Source organism: Taudactylus pleione, unplaced genomic scaffold (assembly GCF_031769625.1).
Source record: "Taudactylus pleione unplaced genomic scaffold, aTauple2 ptg000066l, whole genome shotgun sequence".
NCBI classification, from domain to species: domain Eukaryota; kingdom Metazoa; phylum Chordata; class Amphibia; order Anura; family Myobatrachidae; genus Taudactylus; species Taudactylus pleione.
The window spans coordinates 13,068,412-13,079,732 of NW_028284468.1; the positions used below are offsets into that span (position 1 = coordinate 13,068,412).

Consider the following 11,321-nt stretch of genomic DNA (forward strand, 5'->3'; position numbering starts at 1 on the left):
CCAGGGTCTTCCAAGTACCAGAATGACCTGTGAAGCGTGATGAGTGATCCCATGTGAGCAGCTGCTTCCTTAACTCCGGGGCCACAAAGGTTTTCCCAGTAGGAGGCTGTAGCTGTGTAGTAGCAAACACCCTTGATTCCAGCACGGGGGTACTGCGTGAGGTTTCAGTATTGTTGTCTCAGGGAAATGATCTAGACAGAGCATCTGCTTTCTGATTGAGGGCTCCAGAGTGAAAGGTCAGAGTAAAATGGAATCGAGCCCATCGGGCCAGACGTGGACTTACACACTGGATAAATTTGAGGAAGAGGCAGTTGCTATGGTCGGTGAAGACAGTAAAAGGGAATTTAGCGCCTTTCAACAGGTATCGTCACTCTCCAAGTGCCAGCTTAACTGCCAAAAGTCCTTGTTCACCAATAGCGTAATTTTTTTCAGCAGGAGAAAACTTCTTGGAGAAGAAGCCACAAGGGTGAACTCGGTTATCCTCATACTGTTGAGATAGAACTGCTCCCACTGCCTCCAAAGATGCATCTACCTCCAACAGAAAAGGTCTATTCACGTCTGGTTGTCTTAACACTGGAGCAGTGATAAAAGCTTGTTTCAAAAGCTGGAAGGCTGTCTCAGCTTCAAGAGTCCATAGAGTAGGATTAGCACCTTTACGAGTCAATGCTGTGATGGGAGCCAACAGGGACGAAAATCCTTTAATAAAGCGTCTATAGTAATTGGTGAATCCGAGCAGTATCTGGATGGCTTTCAATGTCTGGGGTCGGGACCAATCTAGAATTGCCTGAACCTTTTTGGGGTCCATTTCCAGACTGGAACCGGAGATGACATAACCAAGGAATGGCACCCTGAAGACACATTTCTCTAGTTTACAATAGAGATGTTTTTTTCTTAAATGAGACAGCACTTCCTTCACATGTCTATGGTGCTCCTCTAGAGAGGAGGAAAAAATCAGTATATTGTCCAGATAAACAACTACGGAGACATACAACAAATCCTGGAAAATCTCGTTGATGAAGCCTTGAAAGACAGCAGGGGCATTGCATAAGCCGAAGGGCATCACAAGTTATTTAAAGTGTCCATCTCTGGTATTAAAAGCGGTTTTCCACTCATCTCCCGCACGGATACAAATAAGGTTATAGGCCCCTCGTAGGTCTAATTTAGAAAAAACAATGGATCCCTTGACTCTGTCGAATAGCTCTGTAATCAATGGAAGAGGGTATCGATTCTTGACTGTTATGCCATGAAGGCCTCGATAATCTATGCATGGTCTTAACCCACCATCCTTCTTCCCGACAAAAAAGAATCCAGCACCAGCAGGAGATGTAGAGGGCTGAATGAACCCTTTCTCTAATTCTCCCGGATGTACTCGGACATTGCTTTGGTATCCAGCAAGGATAGAGGATAGGTGCAACATCGAGGAGGCATCTTATCCGGTTGCAATTCGATGGGGCAATCCCATTCCATGTGAGGAGGTAAGATATTAGCTTGTTGTTCAGAAAAATACTCTTTGGGAATAGCTGGAGGTACTAATATTTTCCTCATAGGTCGTATCTTGGGAAGACAAGATCTCTGACACTAAACTCCCCATGAAAGAATTTGCATAGAGCACCAGTCTATCCTGGGATTGTGCAAACACAACCAGGGTAACCCTAGAACGACTTCTTGTGAAGCCTCAGGAATCATGAGAAATTTTAGATACTCAAAATGGAGTGCTCCAATGCAGACTAGCACTGGTTGAATCTTCTTGGTGACAACTCTGTTAGCCAGAGGACGTCCATCTACAGCAGTCAGAGAGATTGAATGATCCAGGGTAGAACAGGGAATTCGTAATTTATCAACGAGACTAGAGGTCATAAAGTTTCCGGCTGCTCCAGAATCTAGTAGAGCATTGACAAAGGCAGGTTTAGGCTTGACATCTATGGCCAAGATCAGGACAAAGTCTTTGGAAGTTGGGGACGGACAGATTACTCCTCATTTGATGTCCCCAGGGTCAGTTAGGAACGGGAGTTTCCCGACTTGCGGGTTCAGGAGGCCACCAGGTGACCCGTTTCTCCACAGTATAGGCAGAGGTTTTTTGATATTCTTCTCTGGCATTCTTCTCAGGAGAGATGGGATTGATTCACCTGCATTGGCTCTTGATCTGTAGGAGCAGGAGAAGGACAGGTAGAGGAAGGAAGAGTGATGGACTTAGTATGGTCATTTCTTTGTTTCTTGGCCTGATGTTCTCTAAAGCGGAGATCGACCTCGTTACAGAGAGATATCAGATCATTTTGATTAGTAGGAAGGTCGCAGGTGACCAAGACATCCTTCAGACGGTCGGAAAGCCCATGCCAGAAAGCTGAGGTGAGGGCTTCCTCATTCCACTTGAGCTCTGATGCCAAAATCTGGAACTGTACTACATATTGGCTGATGGGACGGGTTCCTTGTTTCAGTGACATAATGCTAGATGAGGCTGATACAGTTCGCCCAGGTTCATCAAAAATCCTCCTGAATGATGTTGCAAAGTCTGTATAGTTGTCTAGTAGAGAATCTGAATGCTCCCAGAGTGGGGAAGCCAAAGCCGAGGCGGGACCAGACAATAGAGACACCAGGTAGGCCACTTTGGTTCTAGGAGTGGGAAGGTTGTCAGGCTGTAGGGTGAAATGTATATCGCACTGATTCAGGAATCCGCGGCAGAGCTTGGGGTTGCCATCAAATTTACTTGGCATAGGAAGGTGTAGTCGAGGGGATGCCCTGTAACTGGTATTATCAGGCGGAGTAGTAGAGGTAACTATAGTTACATTAGAGGTAGACAAGGAGGTTTGCAGATTATCATGTCATTTGGATATTTCTTGTAGATACTGAGCCATTTGATGTTACATATCTGTGATATCTCCTGCTTTATCTTCTTGATGAATGACCCGATAACTTAATTTTCACAATTGCAGGTGAAAATTTGCATTTTTACCTGCTTTTGTGAAAATTAAGTGATGATGAATAGGCCCCTTAGACTGGTTTATAAAATGTATTTTTTAATGCACATCAAAACACACAAAAAAGTAAACATGCATATAGACATATGTGTTTTGCTATGGGTTTACATATATCGGTCTTTATTTTTACCCACATCTCCAATAAACTGGAAGGGAAGGAGAAGTATCCTTAAACAATTGACATTAGAAATTAAAAGCCTGTAAATTTGAAAATATGTATAGAATTATTTAACAGAATTATATTTAAAATCCATTTATATAAATAACAGGGGAACATCTGATCTCCATTTTTCTGTAGTGTTCCGGCCTATAGATAGACAGTAAAAAAGGTCGACAATGTCTAGATAGACACCAAATGTTAGACAGTCAAAAGGCAGACACACTAAGGGTAGACATGTAAGAAGGTTGACAGGTACAAATGGTCGACACAATAATGGTGGACACATTTTTTGTTTTATTTATAGGGTTAGTCACTTACTGTAGGGTTAGGGTTAAGCACTTACCCTGATGCTTAGGGTTATGCACTTACCCCGATGGTTAGGGTTAGGCACCAGGAGGGAGGGTTAGGGTTACGCACCAATGGGAGGGTTAGGGTGAAGATTAGGGCTAAAAATAATTTAAAAAATCATGTGTCGACCAATTTTGTGTCGCGACATTGTATCATTGATGTAACCACAAGATTAACCTCAATTAATCTTGCGGTTACGATGTAGCGGCTCCCACCATAGACGGCTATGGGGATTTCTCACCATAGACGTCTATGGGTGACACAGGCTGGCCGCATTCAGCCAATCAGGGAGCTGCTCCGACGGAGATGCTCCCTGATTGGCTGGCGGCCCCTTCACTGATGGGGCACACGTGTGCCCCGGTCATTTACGCGGAGCAAAGGTATGTGTACACACATACCTTTGCTGTGTCTGGCATGGATCTGGTTTTTTTACATTTTTTTATTTTAAACCCTGGATTGCCTACTTGGAGAAGAGGATGTGATCTACGCATAGGAGAGGTGAGTATGGATTTTTTTTTCAGGTACACCCCTATGGATTACTTCGGATACTAGGTGAGTATGTGTGAGTGTGAGTGTGAGTGTGCATGTATGTTTTATTAAAATTTTACTTTCATGGGGTATGTTTGTTTATTGATGTATTTCTTTAGTTGTGGAACTACAAGTGCCAGCGGGCCCGTAATGCCCCGCATGCTGGTATTTGTGGTTCTCCAAATACCAGCATGCAGGGAAGACTTGCTGGTACTTGTGGTTCTACAACTAAAGACAATATGGAAAACTTATTTTTACACTTTACACTATCAACCCGGCACCCACCGCCCTAGGGTCCCGGGGATAGCCCCGGGCTATCAGTCTAGGCATGGGGTGCCCTGGAGAGGGGTACCCCTTTATTGGGGGGGTACCCAACTCCCCAGGGATCCCCGGCCTGGACTGACTAGTGGTCAGGGATAATGCTTTGGCTGGGGAAACCGGTGAAAGGTTTTCCCTGGCTGTGGCATTATCCCCCCGCTAGAAAGAGTTCGGTGCTGGTTCTGGAATTTTCGTTTTGTCCCCTGATTTTCCAGAACCAGGACCAGCTCAACAAAGCCCTGTGCTGGTTCTTAATATACAGGGGCCGCCTACGCATTTTGGCCCCTGTATTTTTAGAACCAGAACGGGCTTTATAAAGCCGGGGCTGGTTATGCTTTTGGGGAGGGGGTGCACGTTTTTTTTTTTTTAACACACACAGAAGCCATCACGGATCTCACTGATCTGTGATGGCTTCTCTAAAACTCGCACCTTTTAACGCTACTCACATTAAAAGGTGTCAGTTTACATAGTCCTAAACTTACCTGCACTCGCAAATGCAGTAGCCTCGAGCTGAAAAGTTTGCAGGCTATTGAATTTGTGAGTTTCAGTACAAACTCGCACCTTTTTAAAAGTGCGAGAAAGTGCGAGTTTGTACTGTTACTAAAACTGACAACCTATTACATTTGGCCCCAGATGTTAGACAGTCAATAGGTTGACTGGGACAAAAGGTCAACAGGGACAAATGGTCAACACACTGAAGGTAGGTAGACATGTAATAAGGTCGACATGTACATTTTACATAAGTACACACAGAAACATGTACATATCTCATGGATATGTGCATGTTTCTGTGTTAATCTGACCTGCTCAGGATGTACTCGCTAGCCTGAAGCAGGTCTATTATTTGGGGACTTTTGGTAATCTTTTTTTTGCGAGTCTGAAACAGACACTCTATTACATTGGGCGAGTTGATTGTTTTCAATGTGAAAACATCTGGATGCAAGTTTGAGAATGGAGAGTTTTAGTAACTCTGAAAAATGCGAGTTTTAGTGAACAGACACTCTATTACATTGGAGAGTTGTGAAAAATTGCGAGTTTAGCCCCAAACTTGCAATTTACCAAAACAGACTACCTATTACATTTGGCCCCTGGTGTCTATCTAGACACTGTGGACCTTTTACAGTATTTGAATACTGACACTTTTCTTTGTTTTTATTCTACCTGCAGGTCAATCTAAAAGAAGAAATCCATTGAGTCCATGTTGCTTCTAATGGCTGTAGGTTGGCGCTGATATGGAATTTTGGTGGCCTTTATATTGGAGATGAGCGGTTCGGATTCTCTGGAATCCGAACTGCTCCGAACATTGGGGATCGGAGTCCATCCAAACGCTGTTCGGGTGTTCCCTGCCTGACTCGGATCCCCATTCAAGGCCGAGCGGCAGCTGTGTGTTTGTAATAGCAGCCAATGAGAGTCACACAGACTATTATTGGCTGCTGCATGGAGGGAGCCGGTTGGAGCTCACTCATGAGCTCTGTCTTCCGGCTCCCTCTGCGCGTTGTACAGCAGAGCAGAGCAGAGCGGACGGCGGCGGGAGTGGGGATTCAGGTAAGTTTTTTGTCTTTTATGTGTGTGTGTAAGGGGGCATTACTGGGTGGCATACTACTACTGGGGGACTGCTAATGGGGGGCAAACTACTACTGGGGGCCTGCTAAGGGGGGGCACTACTAAAACTGGGGGCCTGCTAAGGGGGGGCACTACTACTACTTGGGGCCTGCTAAGACGGGGCATACCACTACTGGGGGCATGTTAATGGGTGCACTACTACTGGGGACATGTTAATGGGGCACTACTACTGGGGTCCTGCTAAGGGGGGGGGCATACCACTACTGGGGGCATGTTAATGGGGGCACTACTACTGGGGGCATGTTAATTGGGGCACTACTACTGGGGGCACTGCTACTGGGGGGCATACTACTGGTGGGCATACTAGTTAGGGCATGCTAATGGGGGCACTACTACTGGGGGCCTGCTAATGGGGGCACTACTACTGGGGGCCTGCTAATGGGGGCACTGCTACTGGGGGGCATACTACTGGGGGGCATTCTACTGGTGGCATGCTAATGGGGGCACTGCTACTGGAGGGCATACTACTGGGGGCATTCTACTACTGGGGGCACTGCATAGTGGGCCTTACTACTAAAGGGACTGCATAGGGGGCACCACTACTGGGGCCATTGTGTAAGGGACACCACTGCTGGGGGCATTGTATACGTGGCACTACTACTGTGGGCATTGTATAAGGGGCATTACTACTGTGGGCTTTGTGTATAAGGGTCACTACTGTGGGCATTGTGTAAAGGGTCACTACTGTGGGCATTGTGTAAAAGGGGCACTACTGTGGGCATTGTGTAAAAGGGGCACTACTGTGTGTCATAACATAAATAAGAGACACTACTCAGGGGCACTATGTGCTCTGTAATGTGAATAAGATTGTGCACTGTGACTCCTTGGGCCGTAGCCCACTTTGTAAACAAGTACTGTGATTCTGCTGGCCGTACCCCACTGGGTGAGTGCACTACTTTTCATTTCTGCCACTGCTGTGTGGCAATGTTTCATACTGTAGATGTGCTTTAAATTGTGGTGTCTGTGCCGCTGCGCTGCTGCTTTGTCGCTTAGCAACCAGTCAGCTCATTGCAACCTTTGGCCAATAATGTTGAAATATTGAGGTTAATGATACTCTAAGAAGAAAAAAATGACCAATTTATGTGATATTAGCTTTTTTTTGTCAATTTAAAAAAAAAAATCCAAATCCAAATCCAAAGCCAGTCACCGCAGTTTAGCAAATTCATATTCAAATCCAAAGCCAGACGACGAATTAGAATCAAATCCGGCAAAAATGGTCCGGTGCACATCCCTACTTTATAAGTACACTGACATCATCTCAGGGCCTGATTCAGAGACGAACGCTATTTGCGTACGGACGTTCTGAAAAAGGGGCCGGATATTTAAATGAAGTGCTCGCTCTTTGCGGTCTATTGACGCCTCTATGTCTGAATGAGCGAACAAAACATGCGGTTTCTATTTTGAAAAAAACGCCCCCTGGCCGCTCGCATCATACGTCATCTCCGCTATTTATTACATTAATCGAGTACATCGAAAGGCGTCTGAACTGCCCGCTATTCTTGTGGTAGCATTTTCCTACCGCAATCATGCGAGCAGTTCAGGCTAAAAAACAACCAAGTGATGTGGTCGATGACGCTGCTTTGTTAATTATGCACACCCTTAAAACCCCCGTTTTGACCATTTGGCACGCCTGCATTCGGATCTCCACTCCCCGTTTTCAAGCACCTTCCCCTGTTACCACCCACAAACGCCTCATCCTGTCACTAAAATTAGCAGGCATTCGCTATATTGCGAGCACACGATTTCTGACCGCACTGACTGGTTCGCGCATGCGTACTAAAACCCATACGCATGCGCAGATGTGCGAACATCGCTCCGAACGAACGAGCGGCCGCTTACGAGCGGCTCTGAATCAGACCCTCAGTGCGGACCATCCCACATCAGATCTTTCTGGCTGCAGAGCATTCTGGGTCCTCCAGCAATGCTACCATTGGATTCTCTTCCCATCATTATTTCCCCAGGAAATGTTTGGAAGATTTTGTTTGGTACTATAAAAGCAAAGTGTATGGACAACAAGGGCCGATTCTCTTTACCCGTGCTGTCAAACAGCTGTGTAACACAACTAAGTTTATGGACAAAAACGATCGCATATGTGGAAACATCACTTACTTTCATCTTCAGCCGCTTTATCCTATATTTTACACAGCTTGGGAAAAGTATTACCATGTGTGGAAAACATTGCCAACCTTCAATAACTCTTACGGTTTGCACCTGTGGAATTACATGAATTCTAATCATAAAAAAACAATGGTTCCTGGCAGTAACATATTGGTGGAGCATCTCTACCTACAGTACTGTTCTTCTACATATGCTGCAGTTATAAGGAATGACACAAATCCTCTTCAAAGAGACCACATTTAGCAGCTACCAATTTATGTTAGACACGTGTTAGCCTTTTGGACATATCCCAAGCACAGGAAAATATGGATCTTGGTCACAGTGATTACTTTATGGTCACTTACTGTACATTAATCTGATTTGGCAACAGTAACAGTAACCATATAGTGAAAATCATGCAAGTAACTAAAGACTTTACCATGTCTCTCACTGTATTTTGATTGATGCAGGCATAATTGTACAAATATACATATATAATCTTACACTAAGCATTATTCTCTTACGTACATTCTTTTATCTATATTTTCCTACCTACACAGTAGAGATGAGTGGGTTCAGTTTCCTGGAAACTGAACCCACCCAAACTTACCTGTTCCAAGTACATCCGGGTCCCAGCTTCAATCTTCTCCCCAGCTCCGGAAACAAAATTGGGGCAAAGCACCATTCTCGCGGTGTCGGCTCTCCCATTTTATGGACCCGGAGTGCAGACTGTCAGATCCAACCAGCGGCCGCTACCATGGTAACAGGCCGCTGGTTGGCTGAGAATGGCTAATCTCTCAGCAAATCTACATGTCCCCATAGACTTCAATGGGCCCATCTCAGCCATCTCAGCCAACCAGCGGACTGTTACTATGGTAGTGACTGCTGGTTGCATCAGACACACAAGCCTGCACAAAATATATATTTTTTAAATGGCATGGGATCTCCCTATCCTAAGCATAACCAGCACGGTGCTTTTTGAGCCAGTCCTGGTTGTGAAATTACAGGGGGAAGATTATGTAGGGGTCCCCCTTATTTTACACAACCAGCACCAGGTTCCTGAGCTGTGAAAATAGGGGGTGAAAAAGACTTAGGGGTCACCCGTATTTTACACAAGCAACACTGGGCTCTTTCTAACAGGGATGTAATGCCACAGCTGGAGGACACAATTCACTGGGTCCCCTGGCAAAGCATTCAGCACCCCCTACTAGTCAGCTTAGGCCAGGGATTCCTCAAGACATGAGGAACTTCCCCAAATAAAGGGGTCCCCCTCCCAGGGACACCGCAGGCCCAGGCCAATAGCCCAGAGCTATGTTTGGCACCCCTGTTGGCGGTAGGTGCTGAGTTCATGGTGTTAAAGATAGTATTTTTTTTCTATCGTCTTTAACATGGGACTATAGTTCCTAGCAAGTGTTCCCTGCTTGCCGTTACTTGGAGAACCACAAGTGTGTGTGAGTGACTGATTGTGTGTGTGTGTGTGTGTGTGTGAATGTTTAATAAAATAATACAATATTTGGTGTGTGTGTCTTATCTTTTTTTGACTATTTCTTTTACAGGAGGAATACAGACACCAGTGGGTCCTTAATGTCCCACATGCTGGTACTTGTGGTTCTCCAAGTACCAGCAAGTTAGGCTTGCTGGGACATTTAGTCCACTGTAAAAAAACAATAGTATTTTTTCTATTACACCATGAACTTAGCCACCTATCACCACCAGGGGTGCCAAGTTTAGCCCCAGGCTATCAGCCTGGGCCTGGGGTTTTGCTGGGTTGGGGGACCCGTTTATTGGGGGTTCCACACTTCCCAAGGAAATCTCATCCTCCGCTGACTAGTAGGGGGTGCTGAACACTTTGGCGGAGGAATCCAGTGAAGTGAGACCCCTAAGTAATTCTCCCCCTGTATTTTCAGAATCAGGACTGGCTAAGGAGCCCGGTGAAGGTTGTGTAAAATATGGGGAACCAATAAGTAATTTTTCCCCATATTTTCACAACCAGTACCGGCTCAGGAGTCCGATGCTAGCTGTGTACAATACATGGGATCCCTACATTTCCTACCCCCACCCATAATTTTACAGCCAGGACCGGCTCAAAAAAGTACCGGTGCTGGTTGAGCTTTGGGAGGGGGGGGGAAGGACATTTGTTTTTCAATTCTTTACACACAGAAGCACTACACAGATCACACTGATCAGTGCAGGCTTCCACAAACATGCTGTGAGGTGGTCAAAATTGACTGAAAATTATCAGAAATTAATTTTATTGAAGTTAATAATACTGTAAAAACAAAAACGGCTCCAAATTAAGTGATTTTGAAAAAAAATACAGATCCAAAACCAAAACGTGAAGGCGATTTTGGCAAAACCAAAGCTCAATGACGAAATAGAACTAAAACCAAAACACGAGGAACATACAAAGTGATTCTAGCTAGCTTTTTTTTTTCTTTTTAACTGAGGACAAACTCTAACCATCAATCCTGTGAGATGTGGCAACAAGAAGTCAATAATAAGAAGACAACATGCAAAAGCCATGTCCACATTTAACTAGGGGTGAGCGGGTTCGGATTTCTGATATCCGAACCCCCCCGAGCCCCCCCGATCCGAGTCAGATCCGTCATGCTCGACTTTTCCCGCCTGACTCGGATCTGAAATCGAGGCAAAACGTCATCATCCCGCCTTCCGGGTCTCGCGGGTTTTGGATCCTATATAAGGTACCCGCGTCGGCGCCATTTTCTCACTCGGCTGTGGACAGTGAAGAGAGAGGGTGGGAGTTAGGGCTGGCTGGGCTGTGTAGTGTAGTGTAGTGCAGAGTAGTGATGTGCTGTGCTGTGCTGCGCTGTGCTGCTGTTGTCCACTACTTCAAAGTCCATAGGGGCTGGCTGTGTTGTGCTGTGCTGCTGTTGTTAATAGGGGCTGTGTCCACTACTTCAAAGTCCATAGGGGCTGGCTGGACTGTGTTGTGCAGTCAGTTTTCCATAGGGGCTGTGTCCACTCCAAAGTCCTGTGCAGTGTCCCATTCCTAAAGGGGTGCTGTAGTGTTGTCCAGGGGGTGCTCTGTCCATCAGGGGTGCTCCCCCCAAGTGCTAAAAAAATAATATTTTTTGTGTGTTTGTGAATTGTGTGCGCAGTAGCCGCATGTGCATCAACAAAGTAGTGCCAAGCGTGCGCCTGTGTCATAAGTAAAGGGCCGGCTGGCTTGACCATTAAAGGGTGCTGTAACCCCCAAAGTACACTCCAAACCAAAAAAATATATATTTTCTGTGTTTGTGAATTGTGTGCGC

At 45.6% G+C, this 11,321-nt stretch overlaps 1 pseudogene; it reads left to right on the plus strand.

Moving 5' to 3' along the window:
• Positions 1 to 247: 247 nt before the first annotated feature.
• Positions 248 to 8,313, plus strand: LOC148534451 (alpha-1,4-N-acetylglucosaminyltransferase pseudogene; annotated as a pseudogene).
• Positions 8,314 to 11,321: the final 3,008 nt, after the last annotated feature.